Source organism: Bidens hawaiensis, unplaced genomic scaffold (genome assembly GCF_021521415.1).
Source record: "Bidens hawaiensis isolate Kalapana, Puna unplaced genomic scaffold, B.hawaiensis_p1.1 tig00007954_1, whole genome shotgun sequence".
NCBI lineage: Eukaryota > Viridiplantae > Streptophyta > Magnoliopsida > Asterales > Asteraceae > Bidens > Bidens hawaiensis.
In genome coordinates, this window is record NW_027491554.1 from 848,916 (window position 1) to 870,274 (window position 21,359).

General features: G+C 40.5%; 1 pseudogene; it reads left to right on the plus strand.

The window, feature by feature from the left end:
- LOC143636452 (uncharacterized) overlaps nt 1-21,359 on the plus strand; it is a 159,661-nt pseudogene that overhangs the window by 61,768 nt on the left and 76,534 nt on the right.

Sequence of the window (21,359 nt, forward strand, 5' to 3'; positions counted from 1 at the left end):
AATTTCATGGTTTGCTCAACGAGAACCCGCATTCTCATCTCACTCGTATTACACGTATTTGCGACAGGTTTCATCTTGCTGGCGTTTCCGAAGACGCCATAAAACTCCGAATCTTTCCGTTCTCACTCGTTGATCATGCGATTCTGTGGCTTGAGTCCCTCCCACAGGGATCCATTGCTACTTGGGCTGCCATGCAGACCCAATTTCTTGAAAAATACGATCCTCCGGCTAAGGCCGCTCGTTTGCGTAACCAAATTCATTCTTTCCAGATGGAGGACACCGAGAGCTTCTACGAGGCGTGGGAAAGGTTCAAAAATCTACTTGCGTTATGTCCAAACCACGGCCTACAAGACTGGGCGGTTGTTGAGAAGTTCTACAACGGAGTGACGTACGCAAATCAGAGTATGCTCGACACAGCTGCAGGAGGTAACCTACTGACAACGAAGGATACGGATGAGTGCATTGCCTTGTTTAACGGTTTAGCCATGAGTGGATACCAGCGACCACCAGTTAAGAGTACCAAAACCGTCGATTCCCTATCACGCGGCATGCATTCGGTCGACACGAGCACCGCACTTGCGGCACAAGTTGAAGCGTTAGCAAATATCGTGAAGGACTTGCAGGTGAAAAGTAAGTTATGCGAGATCTATAGAGGGGGACACGATACCGTTCAATACCCCGTAGGTTTCCAGGAGGAGGCAGTCGACTTCGTTAATAATCCAAACCAAAATCAACATTCTTTCAATTCTTATAATTCGGGGTGGAGAGGTAACCAAAATTCCAACTGGAGGAACGGAAATCAGTCCGGCTTCCAGCAACGTCAGAGCCTATTCCAGGATTCCGGTGAGGGACCGAGTAGTGGGGAGAAGAAGCCCACATTAGAGGAGATGATGGCACAGCAGACACAGATGTTGTCGCAACTCATGACTCGAGAGGACTCCCGTCACAAAGAAACTCAAGAGAAATTCCGGGAGCACGAGTCATTCATGAGAAATCAAGGAGCGTCAATTTAAAAATCTTGAGCGTCAGATGGGAGAGATAGCAAGTCGTCTAAATGAGAGGTCGTCAGGTACACTTCCAAGTAACAATGAACAAAATCTGAAGGCGTTCGCGAAGGCTGTGACGACAAGGAGTGGTGCGGGGGCACGTAGCGAGCTCGTGATTCAAGAGGCGACGAGAGGAGTCGTTAACGAGCCTGCGGTAGATGTAGAGGAGCAGGTAGACGAGGAGATTCAGTTGGAGTCTCCACCGGCCAAGGTGCATCAGAGGCACATTCCCAGAAGTTCAGCACAGGCCGAGAACCAACCATTACCCAGCACACCACCGCGAGTCTACAAACCTAGACTCCCATTTCCTGGGAGAGTCCGTAGGGATAGAGACGAGGAGCAGAACTCCAAATTTCTTGATTTTCTGAAGCAACTTCATCTTAATATTCCTTTCCTTGAGGCACTTACGCAAATGCCCAAATACGCAAAGTTTCTTAAGGATATTCTTTCAAACAAAGAGAAGTTAGCCGAAGTCTCTTCCATTCCTCTGAGTGCTGGTTGCTCTGCAGTCTTGCAGAGAAAGTTACCAGAAAAGATGTCCGATCCTGGGAGTTTTACAATTCCCTGCATCTTGAGTGATAATACGGTCGTCCATGCGCTGGCAGATCTTGGTGCCAGTATTAATCTCATGCCGTATTCCGTGTATCGCAAGTTGGGTCTAGGCGAACCGAGGCCTACCCGTATGAGTATCCAGCTTGCTGATGGTTCTGTGAAATACCCCCGAGGGGTGGTCGAGAACATGCTTGTTCATTTCGACAAGTTCATCTTCCCGGTGGACTTTGTCATCCTGGACATGAACGACGTCGATAGTGTCCCACTCATTTTGGGCCGACCATTCCTTGCCACTGCACAGGCATTGATCGATGTCTGCAAGGGTAAATTAATCTTAAGAGTTGGGGATGAGAACGTCACCTTTGACGTTCGACAGTCACTGAAACACCCCAAGTCTGCTGATGACTCCTTATACTTCATTGATACCATCATGGAACATGTCGGGGAGTTTTTCAGCGAAATTTGTGGAGGATCTGCCTCCGACACCCAGATTCTCGATAGGGAGATTCCGGAGATTGAAATGGTTGCCGTAACCAATCAGTCCTTAAATGACGACACCGAGTCGCATACCCCTAAATCTGGCGTGTCTGCTGAGATCGTACGAGATGATCCGATGGACCGACCTTCAATCGAGAGTCCTCCTCTTTTCTTAGAGCTTAAGGATTTACCTTCCCACCTTGAGTATGCTTTTTTAGATGAAGAGAGGAAGCTTCCGGTTATCATTGCATCTGCATTGACCGAGGTCAAGAAGGAGAAGTTGTTGAGGGTACTACGAGAGCACAAGGAGGCTATTGCTTGGAAGATTATCGACATCAAGGTTATCAACCGTTCGTTCTGCACTCATAAAATCCTCATGGAGGAAAATTTCAAAACTGTCGTCCAGCCGCAACGGCGGCTTAATCCGAAAATGCAAGAGGTCGTAAAGAAGGAGATCATTAAACTCCTTGATGCGGGGATCATTTTCCCCATTTCTGATAGTTCTTAGGTGAGTCCAGCCCAAGTGGTTCCTAAAAAGGGTGGCATGACTGTCGTCACCAACGAGAGGAACGAGTCTATTCCCACGAGGACTGTGACGGGATGGCGAGTCTGCATCGACTATCACCGACTGAATGATGCCACCAGGAAAGACCACTTTCCTCTCCCATTCATTGATCAGATGTTAGAGCGTTTAGCAGGTCAGCAGTACTACTGCTTCCTAGATGGTTTCTCCGGGTATTTCCATGTTCCGATAGCTCCCGATGACCAGGAGAAAACCACTTTCACCTACCCTTACGGAACGTTTGCTTACAAACGTATGCCGTTCGGACTTTGTAACGCTCCGGCCACATTCCAGAGGTGTATGGTGGCCATTTTTCATGATATGATCGAGGACTCCATGGAGGTGTTCATGGACGATTTTTCCGTATTTGGGAGTTCCTTCGATCATTGTTTATCAAATCTCGAAAGGATGATGTCCCGCTGCGTTGACACCAACCTAGTCTTTAACTGGGAGAAATGTCATTTCATGGTTCGCGAAGGCATTGTTCTAGGTCATCGAATCTCAAGTGCGGGGATAGAGGTTGACCGGGCAAAGGTCGAGACCATTTCTAATCTTCCCCCGCCTACTTCTGTGAGATCAGTTCGTAGCTTCCTAGGTCATGCTGGGTTCTACCGCCGGTTCATCAAAGATTTTTCTAAAATCGCGAGACCCATGACCAAACTTTTGGAGAAGGATGCTCCATTTATTTTTTCTGAGCAGTGTATCGAGGCGTTTGATCTTCTAAAAGACAAACTAGTTAACGCCCCGATCATGGTTGCTCCCGACTGGTCGTTACCATTCGAGTTGATGTGTGACGCAAGCGACTTCGCAGTCGGAGCGGTTCTTGGACAACGGATGGATAAACATTTCCATCCGATCTATTATGCGAGCCAGACCTTAAATAGCACACAGGAAAGCTATACCACTACCGAAAAAGAGCTTTTAGCTGTGGTGTTCGCTTTCGACAAATTTAGGTCCTATCTGGTCTTGTCCAAAACGATTGTTTATACGGATCATGCCGCTATTAGATATCTTTTCAGCAAGCAGGATGCTAAGCCTCGTCTTATCCGATGGATCCTGTTGCTGCAAGAGTTCGATATAGAGATCCGTGATAAGAAGGGGGGCGAGAATGTGGCGGCTGATCATCTTTCACGACTAGAGGGAGTTGATTCAGGAGATTCGGGAGTTAGGATAGACGATCGTTTTCCGACGGAGAGTCTGATGTTCGTTACTGCACAAGAGGAAGGTTTTCCATGGTTTGCTGATTTCGCGAACTTTCTCGCTGACGGATACCTCCCAAAGATGCCTTACCAGCAAAAGAAGAAATTCTTTGCTGACATCAAATTTTACTTTTGGGTCGATCCATATCTTTTCCGCATTGGTGCTGATCAGCTTATTAGAAGGTGTGTGGATGTCAAGGAAGGATGGCAAATTTTGAGCCATTGTCATGTGGGACCGACTGGAGGTCACCACGGTGCGAATTCTACGGCAAAGAAAGTCTTTGATACTAGTTTTTACTGGCCGTCTATCTTTAAGGATGCTCACCTGTTCGTTAAGAGTTGCGATCGTTGCCAGCGTGTCGGCAACATTTCTTCGCGAAACGAAATGCCCCAGAATGCCATTCAAGTTTTTGAGGTTTTTGATATTTGGGGTATTGATTTCATGGGACCGTTTCTATCTTCGCGTGGAAACAAATACATACTCGTGGCCATCGATTACGTGTCTAAGTGGGTTGAGGCAAAAGCTCTACCCACCAATGATGCCCGAGTGGTAGTCCGTTTTCTGAAAAGTCTATTTGCTCGTTTTGGATTCCCGAAATCCTTGATCAGTGATCGAGGTACTCACTTTTGCAACTCGCAGATGGATAAGGCGTTGAAGCGTTATGGGGTCACCCATCGGCTTGCGACCGCCTACCACCCACAGACTAGTGGGCAAGTGGAAGTGAGTAATCGGGGAATCAAACGTATTCTCGATAAAACGGTTGGTTCAAATCGTCGGGATTGGTCCGACAAATTAGATGACGCTCTGTGGGCCTTCCATACAGCCTACAAGACTCCGACTGGTTCCACACAATTTCAGATGATTTATGGGAAGGCCTGTCATCTTCCTGTTGAATTGGAACACCGTGCTTCATGGGCCCTTCAAGGGGTTAATCTGGATTTACCCGCCGCAGAGGGTAATCGTTTCCATCAATTACACGAATTAGAGGAGCTCCGGGATCACGCATATGCACAATCATTTTGGTATAAGGAGCATACGAAGGAACTGCATGACAGGAAATTGAAAGGTAATAAGCAGTTCAAGTATGGGGATAAGGTTTTACTGTATAACTCATGGTTGAGGTTATTCCCGGGAAAGTTGAAGTCTCGATGGTCGGGACCGTTCACGGTCACTAAGGTTTTCCCGTATGGCACGATTGAGATACAAGACCGAAGCGGGAAGTTTAAGGTGAACGGCCATAGATTGAAGCACTACATTGGAGAGCCGATAACTAATCAGACAGTCGAGGTGTTCTACCTTGACTCATTCACCGAGGAATAGTCGTGATGGATGCATCACTCGGGAGACAGCCCGAGTTGTAGAGTTTGTATTATGATTCCCTTTACTTTCTGTTTTTATTTTTTTTATTTCTATTTATAAAAACATAAAAAAATACAAAAAAAAATATTTTATAAAAATCAAAAAAAAAATTAAAAAATTCAAAAACACAAAAATATGTTTAGTTCTTATGTTTCTGTTTTCTGTTTTGTACGCCGCTACATGCGAGCGAGTTTGAGTTGTTACAGGTATTATATTGCGTATGGTAGCTCTGATGGCGTTTTGGAACTGGTTCACCCGAGGTTGCGGCCGCGAATGAAATACTATACGGTCGTTCGAATCATACACAGCTGATAAAGAATTTACATCTAAACCAGGGGAGTAACCCGTTCTCTATTTTAATTTCTGTTCTTTCAAGTTTTAATTTTATGCCTTACGTTTTATTTTTATTTTATTTCTTTTCCTTGTTCTCATCGAGGACGATTTCGTTCTAAGTGTGGGGATGGGAATTTATTTTACTTAGTTGTAGAAATAATAATAATAATAATAATAATAATAATAATAATAATAATAATAATAATAATAATAATAATAATAATAATAATAATAATAATGATGAAAAAAAAAACAAAAAAAAATGTCCCTTGTTTTTTTTAGCTTCTGTTGCATTAAAGTGGGAGATGATGATATTTATCGGAAATCGGTTTTTCAAACTACTAATAATATGAGATAAATAAAAGAAAACGCACTTAACTTGGGATGTGTCGGTAGGCTCAGCCTTGAAAATGAAAGGGCAAATTTGATAAAACGGTTAAACGGAAATCTTTTGTGGGTAAAGCGTTTTGTCCGTGGAAAATAAGCAATGAAAGGTCGGGCCATACTCAAGCCTCAAATTTTGGTATGAAAAAGTGGAAATATCATGAGTTTTAAAAAAATTGAATACGTTATCATATGATGCTTGGGTAGGTTTAACGTTAGAGTATGTCGTGTAGCCTGTGATATAAATCTTAAAATGCTAGTTTAGTGTTTTACACCTCATCGGCGTATGGTTTTATAACCTTAAATCCTGTATTGATGGGATGCTTCGGGTCCGGAGACCATGGGTCTGTATGCAATCTATTTAGCTGGGTATTCACAATTCTTAAGTGGGGTTGTGTATATTTAAAATAAAGCCAAAGAGCAAACCCTTATAAGTCTATAAACATGATCACAAAAAGTATAAAAGTACAAATACACTACAGACTTGATCATCCACGCTGTTAGTCATGTGGGGTCCAATTGCTCGCGTCTCATTACCATTAAGAAACGGACCACAAGGGACACGCTACATATAAGCCCTACAGATAAAATTTTGCATACTCACCTATGGTTATGGATTTGGGGTATTGCTTGATAACAGGGGTATGTCATGTTGTGGGGAGCACTAGCTATAAATAATTGAACCTTAATCATATCTAATGGCTGCTTGGTAGACTTTGATGCTTAAGCTTAGGTGGATAAACAATACCCTTGATCGTCTTAACTATTCATAAATATTGAGCAACAAAGTTTTAATTCTGCTAATTTTAAGGTTTAAGACAAGTTGGGGTGGTCTGGTCCGGTAAAAGCAGAAAATAAGCGGGTCTTAATTGTGTAAACCACTAAGTAATATTATTGTCGGATCTTATTTTCCCGGTAAAGATTAAGGCATGGGTTTAGGTGGACACCAATATCGATGATCGCGGTTTTTGCGTTTTTCTGAGCTTTAAAATATAACCTATATGTTTGATTTAACTTTGATTTTCCGATTCTGATCCAACTGCATTAGATTTTTTTTCAGGGACGAAAAAGGTTTAAGTGTGGGGATGTTTGATGTGTAGTGAAACACACTTACTTTCCATATCATTTTTATCATGTTTTAATTACTTTTTTGTTTAATTATTAAGTTTTATGGTTTGTTTATGCTTGATATTACAAAGATGATTGTTTTCTTGTAGGTTATGAAGTTTGGTGGAAAAAAGAGTTAAATTGAAGAGTTTAGGGGCTTAATTGTGCAACTTTCAAAGTTATAAGTCAAGGCCCGATCCAAGCCTACATCTTAAAAGCCTTTAATAATATTATATTAACTTAATAACAAGATTTTCCAGCCAATTCATTGATCACAAACCCGAAGTCAAAGAAAAAAAACCTAAACCCTAGAAACCCTAATCTGCCGATCGGAACAACTGTAGCAGCGGCTGGAAAAAGAAAAAAAGAGGCGGCTGAGGGGCTTTGGCGGCTGGAGAAGAAGAAGGAGGCTTGGGGTGATCTTGGGCAGCGGCTAGGGATCTTTTACATCGTTTGTTTCAGCCATATAACTTAAGTAATTCACTCATAAACTTTATTTATTTTTCAAGAACCCTAACTTTATTGATTTGGTCTTTTGCTTTGATTTGTTTTGCAATTGATTGATAGTTTGCCTTGTGATTGATATTGTTTGGATCTTGAATGAGTTTAATCATGTTTAAGTTGATGTTTATGATGTTTTTCTTAAGTATGCATGGCTGTCCAAAATCAATGAGTAGCTAAACTTGCTTGTTCTACCTAGGATAGATGATTGTTGAGTAGTTTTGACTTGTTTAATGGATTGTTAATGTTCAAGACTTAAATTATTGATGTAAAGTTTAACTAAACCATAAATTAGATTGTGTGTGATGGCTGTGTTTTATTTGTTATTACTTATAATCCTCTTGCATTAGTTAATTGAATTGGTTTTGATTAATTGATTGCTTGTTAGACTCTTGACTTGGTGTTTCGGGTTTATTTGCGGGGTGTACAACCGTAGGGATAAGTGGGTAATATAATCATCTAAAATCAGTTAAAATACACCTTCTTTGAGACCGAGAGGTGATAAGAAGTAATATTGTCTCGTTGCTTTTACTTGTTAGAATTAAGACCGCGCGAGAGCGGGTTTTTGTCTTGTCAAGTTTGAGTGTTTATGTGCAATTAGTTGGTTTAATTTGGGTTAAGTTAAATTATTCCTCTATCCTTGGTTGCGTAGTATTCGTTTCCATTAGGATAGTGTGTCGGTGAGACCGAGAGGTGAGTCGTCATTTGAACACGTTAATAATTGTTTTTCCGGTTTATTATTTAAAATCAACTAAAATAAGTTAGAGTTTGTTAGAGAGACTGAGAGGTAATTTGACTTTCTTAAACAAGTTTTAGTTGTGTCATCTTTTATAACCGGTGTCGTGAATATTTTCAATCCATTGTCTTGTTATTTTTATTAACATGATTCATTCCTAGGTAGACGTCTTTATTCATTGAATTTAAATCAAAGTTTTCAAAGTTTTGTTAAAAGTTTTTATTCAGTTAAGTTAAGTAGTTAAAATAAATTATAAAATAAATCAATTAAATATTTTGGTGAGTCTTGGTTAGAGTTTTGTAATTATAAACGTTTTCACGTGTCTTCGAGTTCGATATCCGAACTTTCCTTATCTGTGCTATACACGACCGGTACACTTGCCGTTTGTGTCAACTAGGATAGATTGTTTGGTTTTTAAAGCTTAGTTGCGACTTGTGTTTTATTTATATATATATTTTCGCACATCAAGTTTTTGGCGCCGTTGCCGGGGACACGGTTTGAGGCGTATTAAGAACGACTCGAGTTAAGACTTGCCTTGTTTACTACTTGTCTTTCTTAATTGTTTTGTTTGCTAGTTTAAAATAGTTTAGTTTATTATAATTTCTTTTATTTATTTTAATAGTTGTATGCGACGTACTCGATCTCTAGGACCACCAGAAGTTGAAGGATTTCCCGAACCAGAGAGAGAGCTTCTTGAGAGACGTCGTGCAAAACCGTCTTCCAGTTCATCTACATCCGTTGGTAATACGTTCTCTTCTCCTACTTTTTCTGAACCCGTCATTAGGGATAGGATTATGGGCGACGCGAATCCACTACCGAGGAGGACAGTTGCAGACCGGGCCCGTCCGGTCGATGCTGGCGCGAGATCCAGCATTGCTCCACCAGCTATAGGAGTTCAAACGACTTGGCAGATTCCATCTAATGTTCTGAACACGATTGCTTATTCTGCTCAATTTCACGGTTTGCTCAACGAGAACCCGCATTCTCATCTCAAACGTATTACACGTATCTGCGACACGTTTCATCTTGCTGGCGTATCCGAAGACGCCATAAAACTCCGAATCTTTCCGTTCTCACTCGTTGATCATGCGAGTCTGTGGCTTGAGTCCCTCCCACAGGGATCCATTGCTACTTGGGCTGCCATGCAGACCCAATTTCTTGAAAAATACGATCCTCCGGCTAAGGCCGCTCATTTGCGTAACCAAATTCATTCTTTTCAGATGGAGGACACCGAGAGCTTCTACGAGGCGTGGGAAAGGTTCAAAAATCTACTTGCGTTATGTCCAAACCACGGCCTACAAGACTGGGCGGTTGTTGAGAAGTTCTACAACGGAGTGACGTACGCAACTCAGAGTATGCTCGACACACCTGCAGGAGGTAACCTACTGACAACGAATGATACGGATGAGTGCATTGCCTTGTTTAACGGTTTAGCCATGAGTGGATACCAGCGACCACCAGTTAAGAGTACCAAAACCGTCGATTCCCTATCACGCGGCATGCATTCGGTCGACACGAGCACCGCACTTGCGGCACAAGTTGAAGCGTTAGCAAATATCGTGAAGGACTTGCAGGTGAAAAGTAAGTTATGCGAGATCTGTAGAGGGGGACACGATACCGTTCAATGCCCCGTAGGTTTCCAGGAGGAGGCAGTCGACTTCGTTAATAATCCAAACCAAAATCAACATTCTTTCAATTCTTATAATTCGGGGTGGAGAGGTAACCAAAATTCCAACTGGAGGAACGGAAATCAGCCCGGCTTCCAGCAACGTCAGAGCCTATTCCAGGATTCCGGTGAGGGACCGAGTAGTGGGGAGAAGAAGCCCACGTTAGAGGAGATGATGGCACAGCAGACACAGATGTTGTCGCAACTCATGACTCGAGAGGACTCCCGTCACAAAGAAACTCAAGAGAAATTCCGGGAGCACGAGTCATTCATGAGAAATCAAGGAGCGTCAATTCAAAATCTTGAGCGTCAGATGGGAGAGATAGCAAGTCGTCTAAATGAGAGGTCGCCAGGTACACTTTCAAGTAACACTGAACAAAATCCGAAGGCGTTCGCGAAGGCTGTGACGACAAGGAGTGGTGCGGGGGCACGTAGCGAGCCCGTGATTCAAGAGGCGACGAGAGGAGTCGTTAACGAGCCTGTGGTAGATGTAGAGGAGCAGGTAGACGAGGAGATTCAGTTGGAGTCTCCACCGGCCAAGGTGCATCAGAGGCACATTCCCGGAAGTTCAGCACAGGCCGAGAACCAACCATTACCCAACACACCACCGAGAGTCTACAAACCTAGACTCCCATTTCCCGGGAGAGTCCGTAGGGATAGAGACGAGGAGCAGAACTCCAAATTTCTTGATCTTCTGAAGCAACTTCATCTTAATATTCCTTTCCTTGAGGCACTTACGCAAATGCCCAAATACGCAAAGTTTCTTAAGGATATTCTTTCAAACAAAGAGAAGTTAGCCGAAGTCTCTTCCATTCCTCTGAGTGCTGGTTGCTCTGCAGTCTTGCAGAGAAAGTTACCAGAAAAGATGTCCGATCCTGGGAGTTTCACAATTCCCTGCATCTTGATTCTGTTGAAACTTTGAATTCGAAAGTCTAAAAATTCAAAAATTTCCAAAAAATACGTAGCACCTAAATTTGTCAAAGAGGGATGCTCTAATGACAAACAAGGTGATAAACTCAAGGATGTTAAAAAAGGTCCTCGCATTTTTAAACAAACTGGTCCACACAACTAGTCCAACGAGGAGTCACCCAAAATAATGTTTACATAAAACGTCAAACCTTTTTTAATTGTGGCACTCCTGTTCATATTGCTAGAAATTGTGCACATCGTCCATATGTTCCTTATTATGGATTTTATTAGAGGAATATGCCCCATATGCCTCATACCTCGTACAGGCAGAGATTCAGGCATAACCTGGCTAGTCCCTCTGACGATGATTGGAATCGAAACAAATCTGGTAGGTTTAGTCCTCATCAGACCAGACCTAACATGTTTCGCGAAAGGGTTAGAAAAGGTGTTTCAAATTCAAATATAAACACTAAGTCTAAACCAAAGAAAGAGGAAAAGACAAATTCGTCTTTTTCCAAACCCAAAACACTGGAGGTTACGACAACCATTCGTACTTATAATGCCAAGTCATACAGACATAAATGGTTGCCTAAATCCCCGGCAAAAAAATCTGCAAAATCTACTTTGACGATCAAAAGGATATGTCATTGAAACCCATGACTACTGTAGATGAGTCAGGGTCACCCAGTGTAACTATGGACTGGGTATCAAAATCTAACTGATCCCGCATTTTGTGCAGGGACAGCTATGGAGGAATATCATCAGACCTTGGTGTGTTGATAGTGGCTGTTCCAGGCACATGACAGGAGACAATACCCAACTACACGACATTCAAACATTTAATGGTGGGTATGTGTCTTTTGCGGGAGGAGAAAAGCGAAAGATCACTCAGAAGGATACTGTAAGTAACGGTGTTTTAAAATTTGAAAACGTTAATTTTGTTCCAGAATTGAAGCACGGTCTTTTGAGCGTGTCACAAATTTGTGACAAAGAGTTTTTGACTCATTTTACTAAGAAAGAGTGTCTGATTTTGAAACCTGGTATAATTATACCGGAAGACTGGATTCTTGTTCGATCACAACGAAAAGATAATGCTTATGTGATCGACATGAACAAAAATGTTCCTGATGAAATAACATGTTTGTTTTCAAAAGTGTCTGAACATAACGCCATGCTGTGACATCGTCGTCTTGGTCATGCAAATTCTAAAAACCTTAATCGTCTTGCTAAAAATGATTTGGTACGTGGTCTACCCATTAAGGATTTTGTAACTATTGAAAAATGTGTGGCTTGTGCTTTGGGTAAACATCATCGAAAAACTCATAAGCCAAAGTTGAACAATACTATCTCATCTGTTTTTCAATTGCTTCATATGGATCTTTTTGGACCAGTCCATGTCTTGAGTCTTTCTCGTAGCTCTTATTGTTTTGTTATTACTGATGACTACTCACGTTTCACTTGGGTTTTTTTCTTGTCAAATAAGAGTGAAACTGCAGATTTAATCAAGAAGTTTGTGGTGCTCATGGAGAACCAACTAAATCTGAAGCTGAAGGGAATTCGTTATGATAATGGAACGGAGTTCAAGAATGCATCATTGAATCATTTCTGTTCAGAAAAGGAGGTTCTACGTCAGTACAGCGCCGTAAGAACACCACAACAAAATGGTGTAGCTGAAAGAAGAAACAAAACTCTTATCGAAGCGGCACAGACAATGTTGTGTGATTCTAAACTACCACTGTTTTTCTGGGCAGAAGCTATTAATATGGCCTATTATGTTCAGAATCGGGTGATAATTAACAAATCCAAGATGAAGACTCCATATGAGATTGTTTATGGCCACAAACCCACTGTTGCAGATTTCAGAGCTTTTGGGTGTCCCTGCACACTATTGAATCTCAAGTCCACTCCAAAATTGGGGCCATAGCTGATGAGTGTTATTTTGTTGGTTATGCGGGCAATATAGCTTACAGGGTATACAATAAGTCAACCAAGCAGATTTTAGAGTCATATGAGGTTCGTTGGCTGGAAGAAAATGAGACTGATGTTCGTGTCGGTCCGGACTGGTTATTTGATTATAATGAACTCTTCAAACCATTTAATGTGTTTCCAGTCCTCAACAGAGAACCCTTAGGTGGTCCTACCGTGGAAGCTGCAAAAGATGACCCACAAGTCGTATTTCATATCTCTCCATTTCTAGATGATGATGTCACTGAATTAAATAATGACTCACCCGCAACCAACTCTCAGCCAAAAGAAACTTCAGAAACTGAAAGCTCACCGAACTTGTCTGAAGATGCTGCTATAGTTGAGGGGAGAGTTTCATCCGTCAGATATTCGGGAGCACACTGTTTCCCAATGTCATTCCAAATGAATATGTCGCCAGCACCTCGTACTCTCACAGTACAGAGACATCTGGATGGAAGAATCCTCTTGTTGATGCTAATGAGAACCTGTCTAACTTACAATCTACCGGTGATGTTTCTGATCAGTTAATTCCATCAAGAATTCAGAAAAATCATCCAATTGAAAACGTCATAGGGCCTCTTGAAACGGGCGTGTCCACCAGAAGTCAGACTGGACACATAAATAGCTGTCTGTTCTCTTGTTTCATTTCTCAAATTGAGCCAAAGACGCTAGAAATGGCACTTCAAGAACCCAGTTGGATAATTTAATTTAAGTTGAAGGTTTGGAGATTGGTTAATTTACCAGATAGAAAGAAAGCACTTAATACAAGATGGGTTTTCCTAAACAAACAAGACGACACCGGGGTTATTGTTTCGAAACAAGGCACGGTTGGTAGTTCGTGGTTTTCGTTAGGTTGAGGGACTAGATTACACTGAAGTTTATGCCCCAGTGGCTAGACTTGAGGCCATTAGAATTTTTCTGGCCTACGTATCATTCATGGGATTCACTGTGTATCAGATGGATGTCAAAACCGCTTTTTTGTATGGTGAAGTCAAAGAAGAGATTTATGTGGATCAGCCACCAGGTTTTGTTGACTCTAAGAAACCAAATCATGTTTACAATCAAGACAAGGCACTTTATGGGTTACATCAGGCTCCTCGGGCGTGGTATGCTACTCTGACTACACATCTTCTAGATCATGGCTACAAGCGAGGAACCATTGATCAAACCTTGTTCCAGAAAACTGTCGGAAAAGATTTGATTCTAGTCCAGATCTATGTAGATGACATTATTTTTGGATCCAACAACACTGAGTTATGCACAAAATTTGAAGGTGTAATGAAGAAAAGATTTGAAATGAGCTCGTTGGGTGAAATGATAACAATTCTGGGGTTATAGGTTCGCCAAAGTTCGGCAGGAATCTTACTGCATCAAGGGAAGTATGTTGAGGATATGCTGGCAAAGTTTGAACTTCAAGATTCCAAGAGCGCCAACACTCCCGTGGCAGAAAGGCCTTTACTGTCATCTGAGCCTGAAGGGAGTCCCGTAGATCAAACGTACTATCGATCGATAATCGGGTCTCTGATGTACCTCACAGCCAGTCGTCCTGACATCATGTTTGCCGTTTGCCAATGTGCTCGTTTCCAGGCTAATCCTAAACTCTCTCATTTAATTGCTGTTAGACGTATTTTAAGATATCTGAAGGGACAACCGAAGTTAGGTCTTTGGTATCCCAAACAATCAGAATTTGATCTTTATGCTTTTGCTGATAGCAATTATGGTGGAGATGACATTGACAGGAAATCCACATCCGCCAGATGCCAGTTCTTAGGAGATCGTCTAATTTCATGGCAGTGTAAGAAACAACAGACGGTGTCCACCTCAACCGCCGAAGCGGAATATGTTGCCACATCAGCTTGCTGTTCTCAGGTTATCTGGATGCAAAACCAACTGCTGGATTACGGTTTGGGATTTCTTGATACTCCTATTTTTTATGATAATGATGCTCTCATTGCTATTGTAAAAAATTTTGTTCAGCACTCTAAAACCAAGCACATCGATATTTAAATTCATTTTATTCGTGACTGTTTCGATCGAAAACTGATTCACCTTGAACAAGTTCACACTAGTAACAATGTGGCGGACTTATTTAGAAAACCGGTCGGAACAGCCAAATTTAATGTGCTTGTGAGTTTTCTTAAAATGCTTCGTTTCAAGGATTGAGTCTTTGTGGGTATAAATTTGTACACATTTGTTTAGTTTTGCACAAATTTAGAGGGATAAAATTCAAAAAGGTCAAAAATAGTGTGTGCGCATTGGTTTTATTATTAAAAAACGTTTATTTGTTTTTCAAGATTCATTCTCGCTTAAAATTATGTCGGTTGTTCAAGTTTGAAGGACATATACTTGTATATGGTTGGTCCGGTGTTCTACTCGTATAGTCACAGGATAGCCATTTACCTAAAGGTTGAAAGCACCCGGGGGCAATTACGCTATGTTTTGTGTTTCATATTCTTTCACTTAAAATTATGTCAGTAACTCTAAACTGGAAGGACATGTATTTTCATATATGTTTGGTCCGGTTAACCACTTGTGGCCATACTGGATAGCCATTTACCTGATAGCTTAATGTGACCGGGGTGACTGAATTCTTAACACGTGTGTTTTATGTAACTCTCGGGGAAGTGATATTATTATTCAGTTTACAGCTTTTTAGAAGCTTCAAAATATTTTTAAATGAAAATTGATCCAACCTTTGGAAAATGATAGTTAAATTGTTTTTATGTTCCTACGGGTGAAGTTATTAAGCTTAACAGGCTCTAGAACAGTCATTGATTTGCATGGTAGCTTTCCTACTGCGTAAAAGTTGAACTGATATAAACTAAATTTGCTAAACTTACCGTGGAGAGTCATTTTGAAGAAGTGTGCATGTCTCCATATACATCTCTCCGATGGATACACAGAAAAGCAATTACCCAGTCATACACGAGCCTGTTAGTGTCTTGATCACCAAAAATATTGTGTTATTAAGCTATTGTTAAAAAAAATCAACGAAAGAGTTTATTTTATCTTGTTAAAGTATTTGTTTTAAATGTTTTAAAAGCTTAAAGGGTCAAACTAGAACTACAGAGATGGGGGCACTCAAGTAAGTCCTGTCATGTCTCGAATGAAAGGCTTGTCAGTTCACTGGCTTGTAAATCCAACGTTTAACCTTAAAGCTTAAACTCTTTTATGTATGTATAAAAATCTTTTGATCAAGCACTAGGGGGTTGGAGTCAAATTGGGGTGATCTGGGGAAAGCCAAATACGCTTTGAGAAGAGATAGGGGCATCACAGGTCCATGAGTGATGTCCATCTAAGCTTTATACCGAACTGAACCTAATCCATATCACTGATACAATGAAAATCATGCTAAGTTTGTTTTACCTTTTATCAACCTGCTTCTCTATGTCATAATAACGCTGAACATGAATCCTAGTGACAACCTCTTAAACGATATGATTCCATGTTCGGATTTTTTCATAAAAAGGCGGCGTTTTTACAGAAACTGAAATTTGATCCCGATCTTACAATATTCAAGGGAGTTCTTTTGTACGTTGATCTATATTTATTTTATTTAAGTTCTTTTAATTTATTTTGTTTTGTGTGTTTTATCCCGAAACTACTTAGGTCACTTGAAATTTGTGTTTAAAAGGTTTGGGCTGTATGCCCTTTTGGGTTAATATGTGTTTGGGCTGTATGTCTCTTTTGGGTTAATATGTTTTTGGGCTGTTTGTCTGATTTGAGCCCTTTTAGGGTTCTCGTCCCATGTGCGCTGAGATATAAATACATCTCAGCCTCCGTGTATTTCCCATTCATTAAAATTTCTTGTTTCTCTCTCAAATTATCTTTCAGCCGAAAACCCTTCTTGCTTAAACATATTGAGTTGCGATACTGATTTGTATTTGTTGTCTCACAGGTAAATGAGCATAGGCTCAAATCTAATCTCTCTGAAACATGTGCTCTTGAAGAAATTGACACATGAACAGTCGGTTGTTATGGACAATGTTAAATCATTTGTTATAACGATTTAGGGATCTCGGTTGATATTTTGGGGTTTAATGGAGTTTTTTTCGGTTGTTAATCCGTAAATCAAAGTAGGAATATTGCAGGTTTAATGGAGACTTCAGTAATTTGGAGAAGATGATACACATTCCAAGAAGAAGCTCAAAGGGTTCTCTGTCAAACAACTGTCAAGGAGTTCTCGGTTGACTTTCGTTGACCGAGAACCCCCTACCTTGACTGAGAACCCTTGTTCTCGGTTAGATGTTGACCGAGAACTCTTGTTCTCGGTTGACTTTCGTTGACCGAAAACTCTGATATTGACAGAGAACTCATTTCTTTGACCGAGATCCCTCTATGTGGGCTTAAATCTCACTGTTGGGCTTAACCAATATTGCTATTATGTTCTTATGGGTCAACTAATGAACTATTGGGCCAATTCTTAATCTTAAAGCCCAAATCATCTAATGAGTTTATTTTTACTAACTTGATTCGTTTGGTGCAGTAATGGCTGATCAGACTCCGTTAAAATTTGTGGATACACACAATATTGCTGGACACTTATATGATCCACCACTGGCTCACAAGGAATTCACGTCTATGATCGTCAGACTCAACACTTGCAGGATTTCTCACGCACTACGAGAAAATCCGGTCATATGCATGAAGATGGTGACTGAGTTTTGGAATAATGCCTCAATCAACCAGCGAGGGCAAGATGAAGTTGTGTCGATAGACTACAAATTTCAGAAGAAACCAGTCAGTATCACAGAGGCTATCATCAGAGAGGTACTGTTGTTTGGTGATCAACCAGATTACCCGACAGAATATTCTACTGCTGATGTTACTGAAATCCTCAGCAGAATGGGTTACGCGGGTACTTATTCTCCAGTAATCAAGAAGTTATTTCACCCCTACTGGAGTTTTTTGATACACACGTTTTTCACATGTGTGTCGGGTAGAAAAGGGGGGGGGGTCTGACGAAATTAGCCATACCTGCTATCACTGCTTTGATCATGGAATGGAATTACAATTATTCCAAGTTTGTTTTCAATGAAATGATGAGCAATCTGAAAGGGAAGAAGAAAGAGATGTTCTTTATGTATCCAAGATTTCTGCAGATGATCTCCGATTCTCATTACACCGATCTCGTCAAATCTGTTGATACTTTGGATATGAAGTCAATGGGACCCAACACCTTTGGGTTAATGAAACAGTCCAGGAAAGGATCCAAGATCGTATATCAGGGCCTCAATACTCTGGTGAAATTTGTACGATTTGCTTAAACAGAAGCTGAGCCAATTATAGCTCAGGTTGCTGATGAGCATGTGGCACCAGTTCAACCACGTGCTACGACTTTTGAGATTTTTGATGACGAGGATGAAGAGACAGAACATTGTAACTTGAAGACCGTTCCAAGTGCCCAGGATTTAGAAGATTTTGAAAGGTTCAAAGAACAACTTCAGTCAACTGCTTTGAAGTCTCCTCAGACAGCTGCTGAAAACATTGAAGAAGATTTGACTAAAGAGCTAGCAGCAAACCTCGTTCCACGCAAACGTAGGAAGAAAGATCCAAGGCCTGGCGTGCTAGTCAGTGAACAGAAAACAACCACAACACCAACAACAATTGCAACCAATAGCCCAAAACAACAAACTCACCAACCTGAGTCACATGCTTCAGAGACTCAAGTTGAACCAAGTACAACAACTGCTGAGCCACTGATTCAAGATCAGGTGTCTGATGACTTTGCTCGTGATTTTGATTTTGAATCAGATATTCCACACACGGATGAGGCTGACACACCGTTCAATGCTGCTCCCTCTAGCTCATCAGGCCCAGAAAATCAAGGTCAGTCTAGTTCGAATGTTCCTGATAAGGTTGCCCAGATTCTGGCCATGCAAGAAAAAATTATGCAGAACAAAGGCAAGGGTATTGTACTAGAAGATGCTCCGGTTGACATTCAAGGTCTCCAACATCGAGTCTTTGAGCTCGAACAAGAATCTGTTGTTAAAGATGTACATATTCAAGAATTAAAAGCCAACAACACCGATAAAGATTCCAAGATTAAAGAGCTTCAATATAGTATGGGAGAACTAACTGCTATCTATCTCGATCTCCAAAAAAAACTTGTTCAAAAGTTTGGAGATGAGTTCAGAAGTAGTACTGATAAGTTACCCAACGTTGATCAAGGTGGTGGCTCTACTACTCGCCCAGTAGAGAACATAGATGATTCTGAGACATTGAAACAGTATATGGATGCCCCACCAATCTCCAAAGAAAAATTTGATAGAGTTCATAAAAAACTGCTGGTGATAAAAACTCAAATCAAAATGTCCAATCATCAGATCATCCAGACAGATTCATTGTCACTTTTCCTAAAGGCTTCTCAGATAAATATGGTGATCGTTAGGGATTTGTGTCATGGGGTTTCGATGCTGAAAAGAACATGTGGTGGATTAAGAGGAAGTCCGGGGCCACTGAGTACTATAAGAAGATGAAAGCTTTTGGATCGTTGACTAAAGAGGATCTTAGTGACCTGATAAATTCTCCCTTCACCAACCTAACTAATGATAAACGTGGTATATATTTTTGGAATTTTCTAAGAAGTCAAGTTGATAGAGGCTTTCCAAACATGACAACCGCAGAGTCCTTTCTGAAGAAAGCAAAGGGGGTCAAAGATCCAAAGACAGGGAAAACAATGGTCAACGTCATGTGGCCTGCTACAAACAAGGCCATTCAAATTCCTGTACCTGAAGCGATTCTAGATAACACATTGGACAACATGAGGTTCTGGATGTATGATAGTGAAACTGCCACTGTTGTTGTCAAACTAGAGAAGGGAAAAGGGCAATACAGATTTGTTGATCTAAGGGATTTGTTAAAGTTTGGAGAAAGGGATATCAAAACTCTCAGCTCGTTCCAGATAATAGATGACCCGATCTTTCAAGAGGCAACAAAAGAATACACAAGCATGGCGGCCTCTATTATCAGGTGCAAGTTTTGGGCTGGCGCGTTGAAAGATGCTGATATTGACTACATGGAGCATGATTGAAGACCAAGTTACTAACAAAGGGGGAGATTGTTGGGCCTAGAATAGAGTGGTTTGTACTTAGTCTACTTATGTTTGGGTTTAGTTTGTAATATGGGCTTGGGCTACGGGCTACATATGTAAACCGAGATCCCTTGGGATCTCGGTGGGCTTTTGGTTAGATATTGGGCTAGTTGTTTTGGTTCCCTATATATATAGCATACTTTGTATAGGGTTAAGGTTTGTTCATTTGGTTGTTTTCTTAGCCGTCTACGTGTTTCATTAGACGAGGTTGTAATCGTGCTTAAGCACCCGACGTATAATATAATAAGTGTGTTTTGAAGCATTGCTTGTGTTACGTGTTTTTGTTTGTTCGTGTTCTTGAGTCATCAGGTATTAGGTTTCCGCACTAATATTTGGTTGGTTGATATCTTAGTTGTAGTGATCCAGATTCGGGACTTACATAAAGGATAAAATTTAGCTTTCTCGCAAGACCGTGTTTTAAATTTATATAAGTGATTTCTACTAAGACTAAACACACACAAAATAGGCAAGTGTACCTATCGTACTTGTAGAATAGTATTGGTAAGAACCAAGTATCGATCTGTGGACACAAATATTTCTAATAAAAAATCTTTATTTTAATTCAATCGGAGAGTTTAGTCATTTTGAGGTGATTTTCAAACTTTAATAGAATAACTTATATATAATACATATGTGAACAAGAAGAGAAATTCTAAATGAGTAAATCAATTATATGAAGGTTACCATCTAATATCAAGAATTCACTCCATTCTTCCTTGATGATTATAACGTAAATATGTGATAAACTTGCCCTAATAATATATAATAGAATAGCCCCTCATTTCTAAGTGAACACATTCTATGACATGGCATTGACTTCGATTTCTCAAATACCAATTCTAAGAACTTCGGGTGGTTATAGTTTAGTCACACAACCTCCACTTGGTTGATTTAGTTAGGTTATAATTACACATTCCTTTAATATATGATTTATTTAACTAGCATGATAACCTAAGCAATCTTGTAAACATTGTTATTTCAGAATTACCAACACTAGAAAAATAGATCATGTCTTATATCTCATCGTTTCTAAGTACAACAAGGATCCATGTTTTATCTTAAGTAAGTTATCAAGATATTCTTTTTATCATTTCTAGTGTCCAAGAACATGAGTGAATCATGGATAATTGTTAATATAACTGCAAGATAACCATGTACTTTACCAAACTAAATCACATATTTAATATAATAATCAAGTAAAACAAAGTTTCTTCATAGAAATTAGATGGTAAATAGAGTTTAGCTCATAATGAGCATGGTTATGAACATCAAAAGAGATGAAGATAACAAAAACATGATCAAACTAGAACAATCTAACCAAATGTGGATGAATCTTACTTCTTCAATGATGATGATAATGGATGATGATGATAGCCTCTAAGCCTTCAAACTCTCCACAAGATCTTCAACATGAGTGTAATGTGGGTGTTTTTATAAGTGAAACCTATATAGAAATTTTCTTCAAGCAC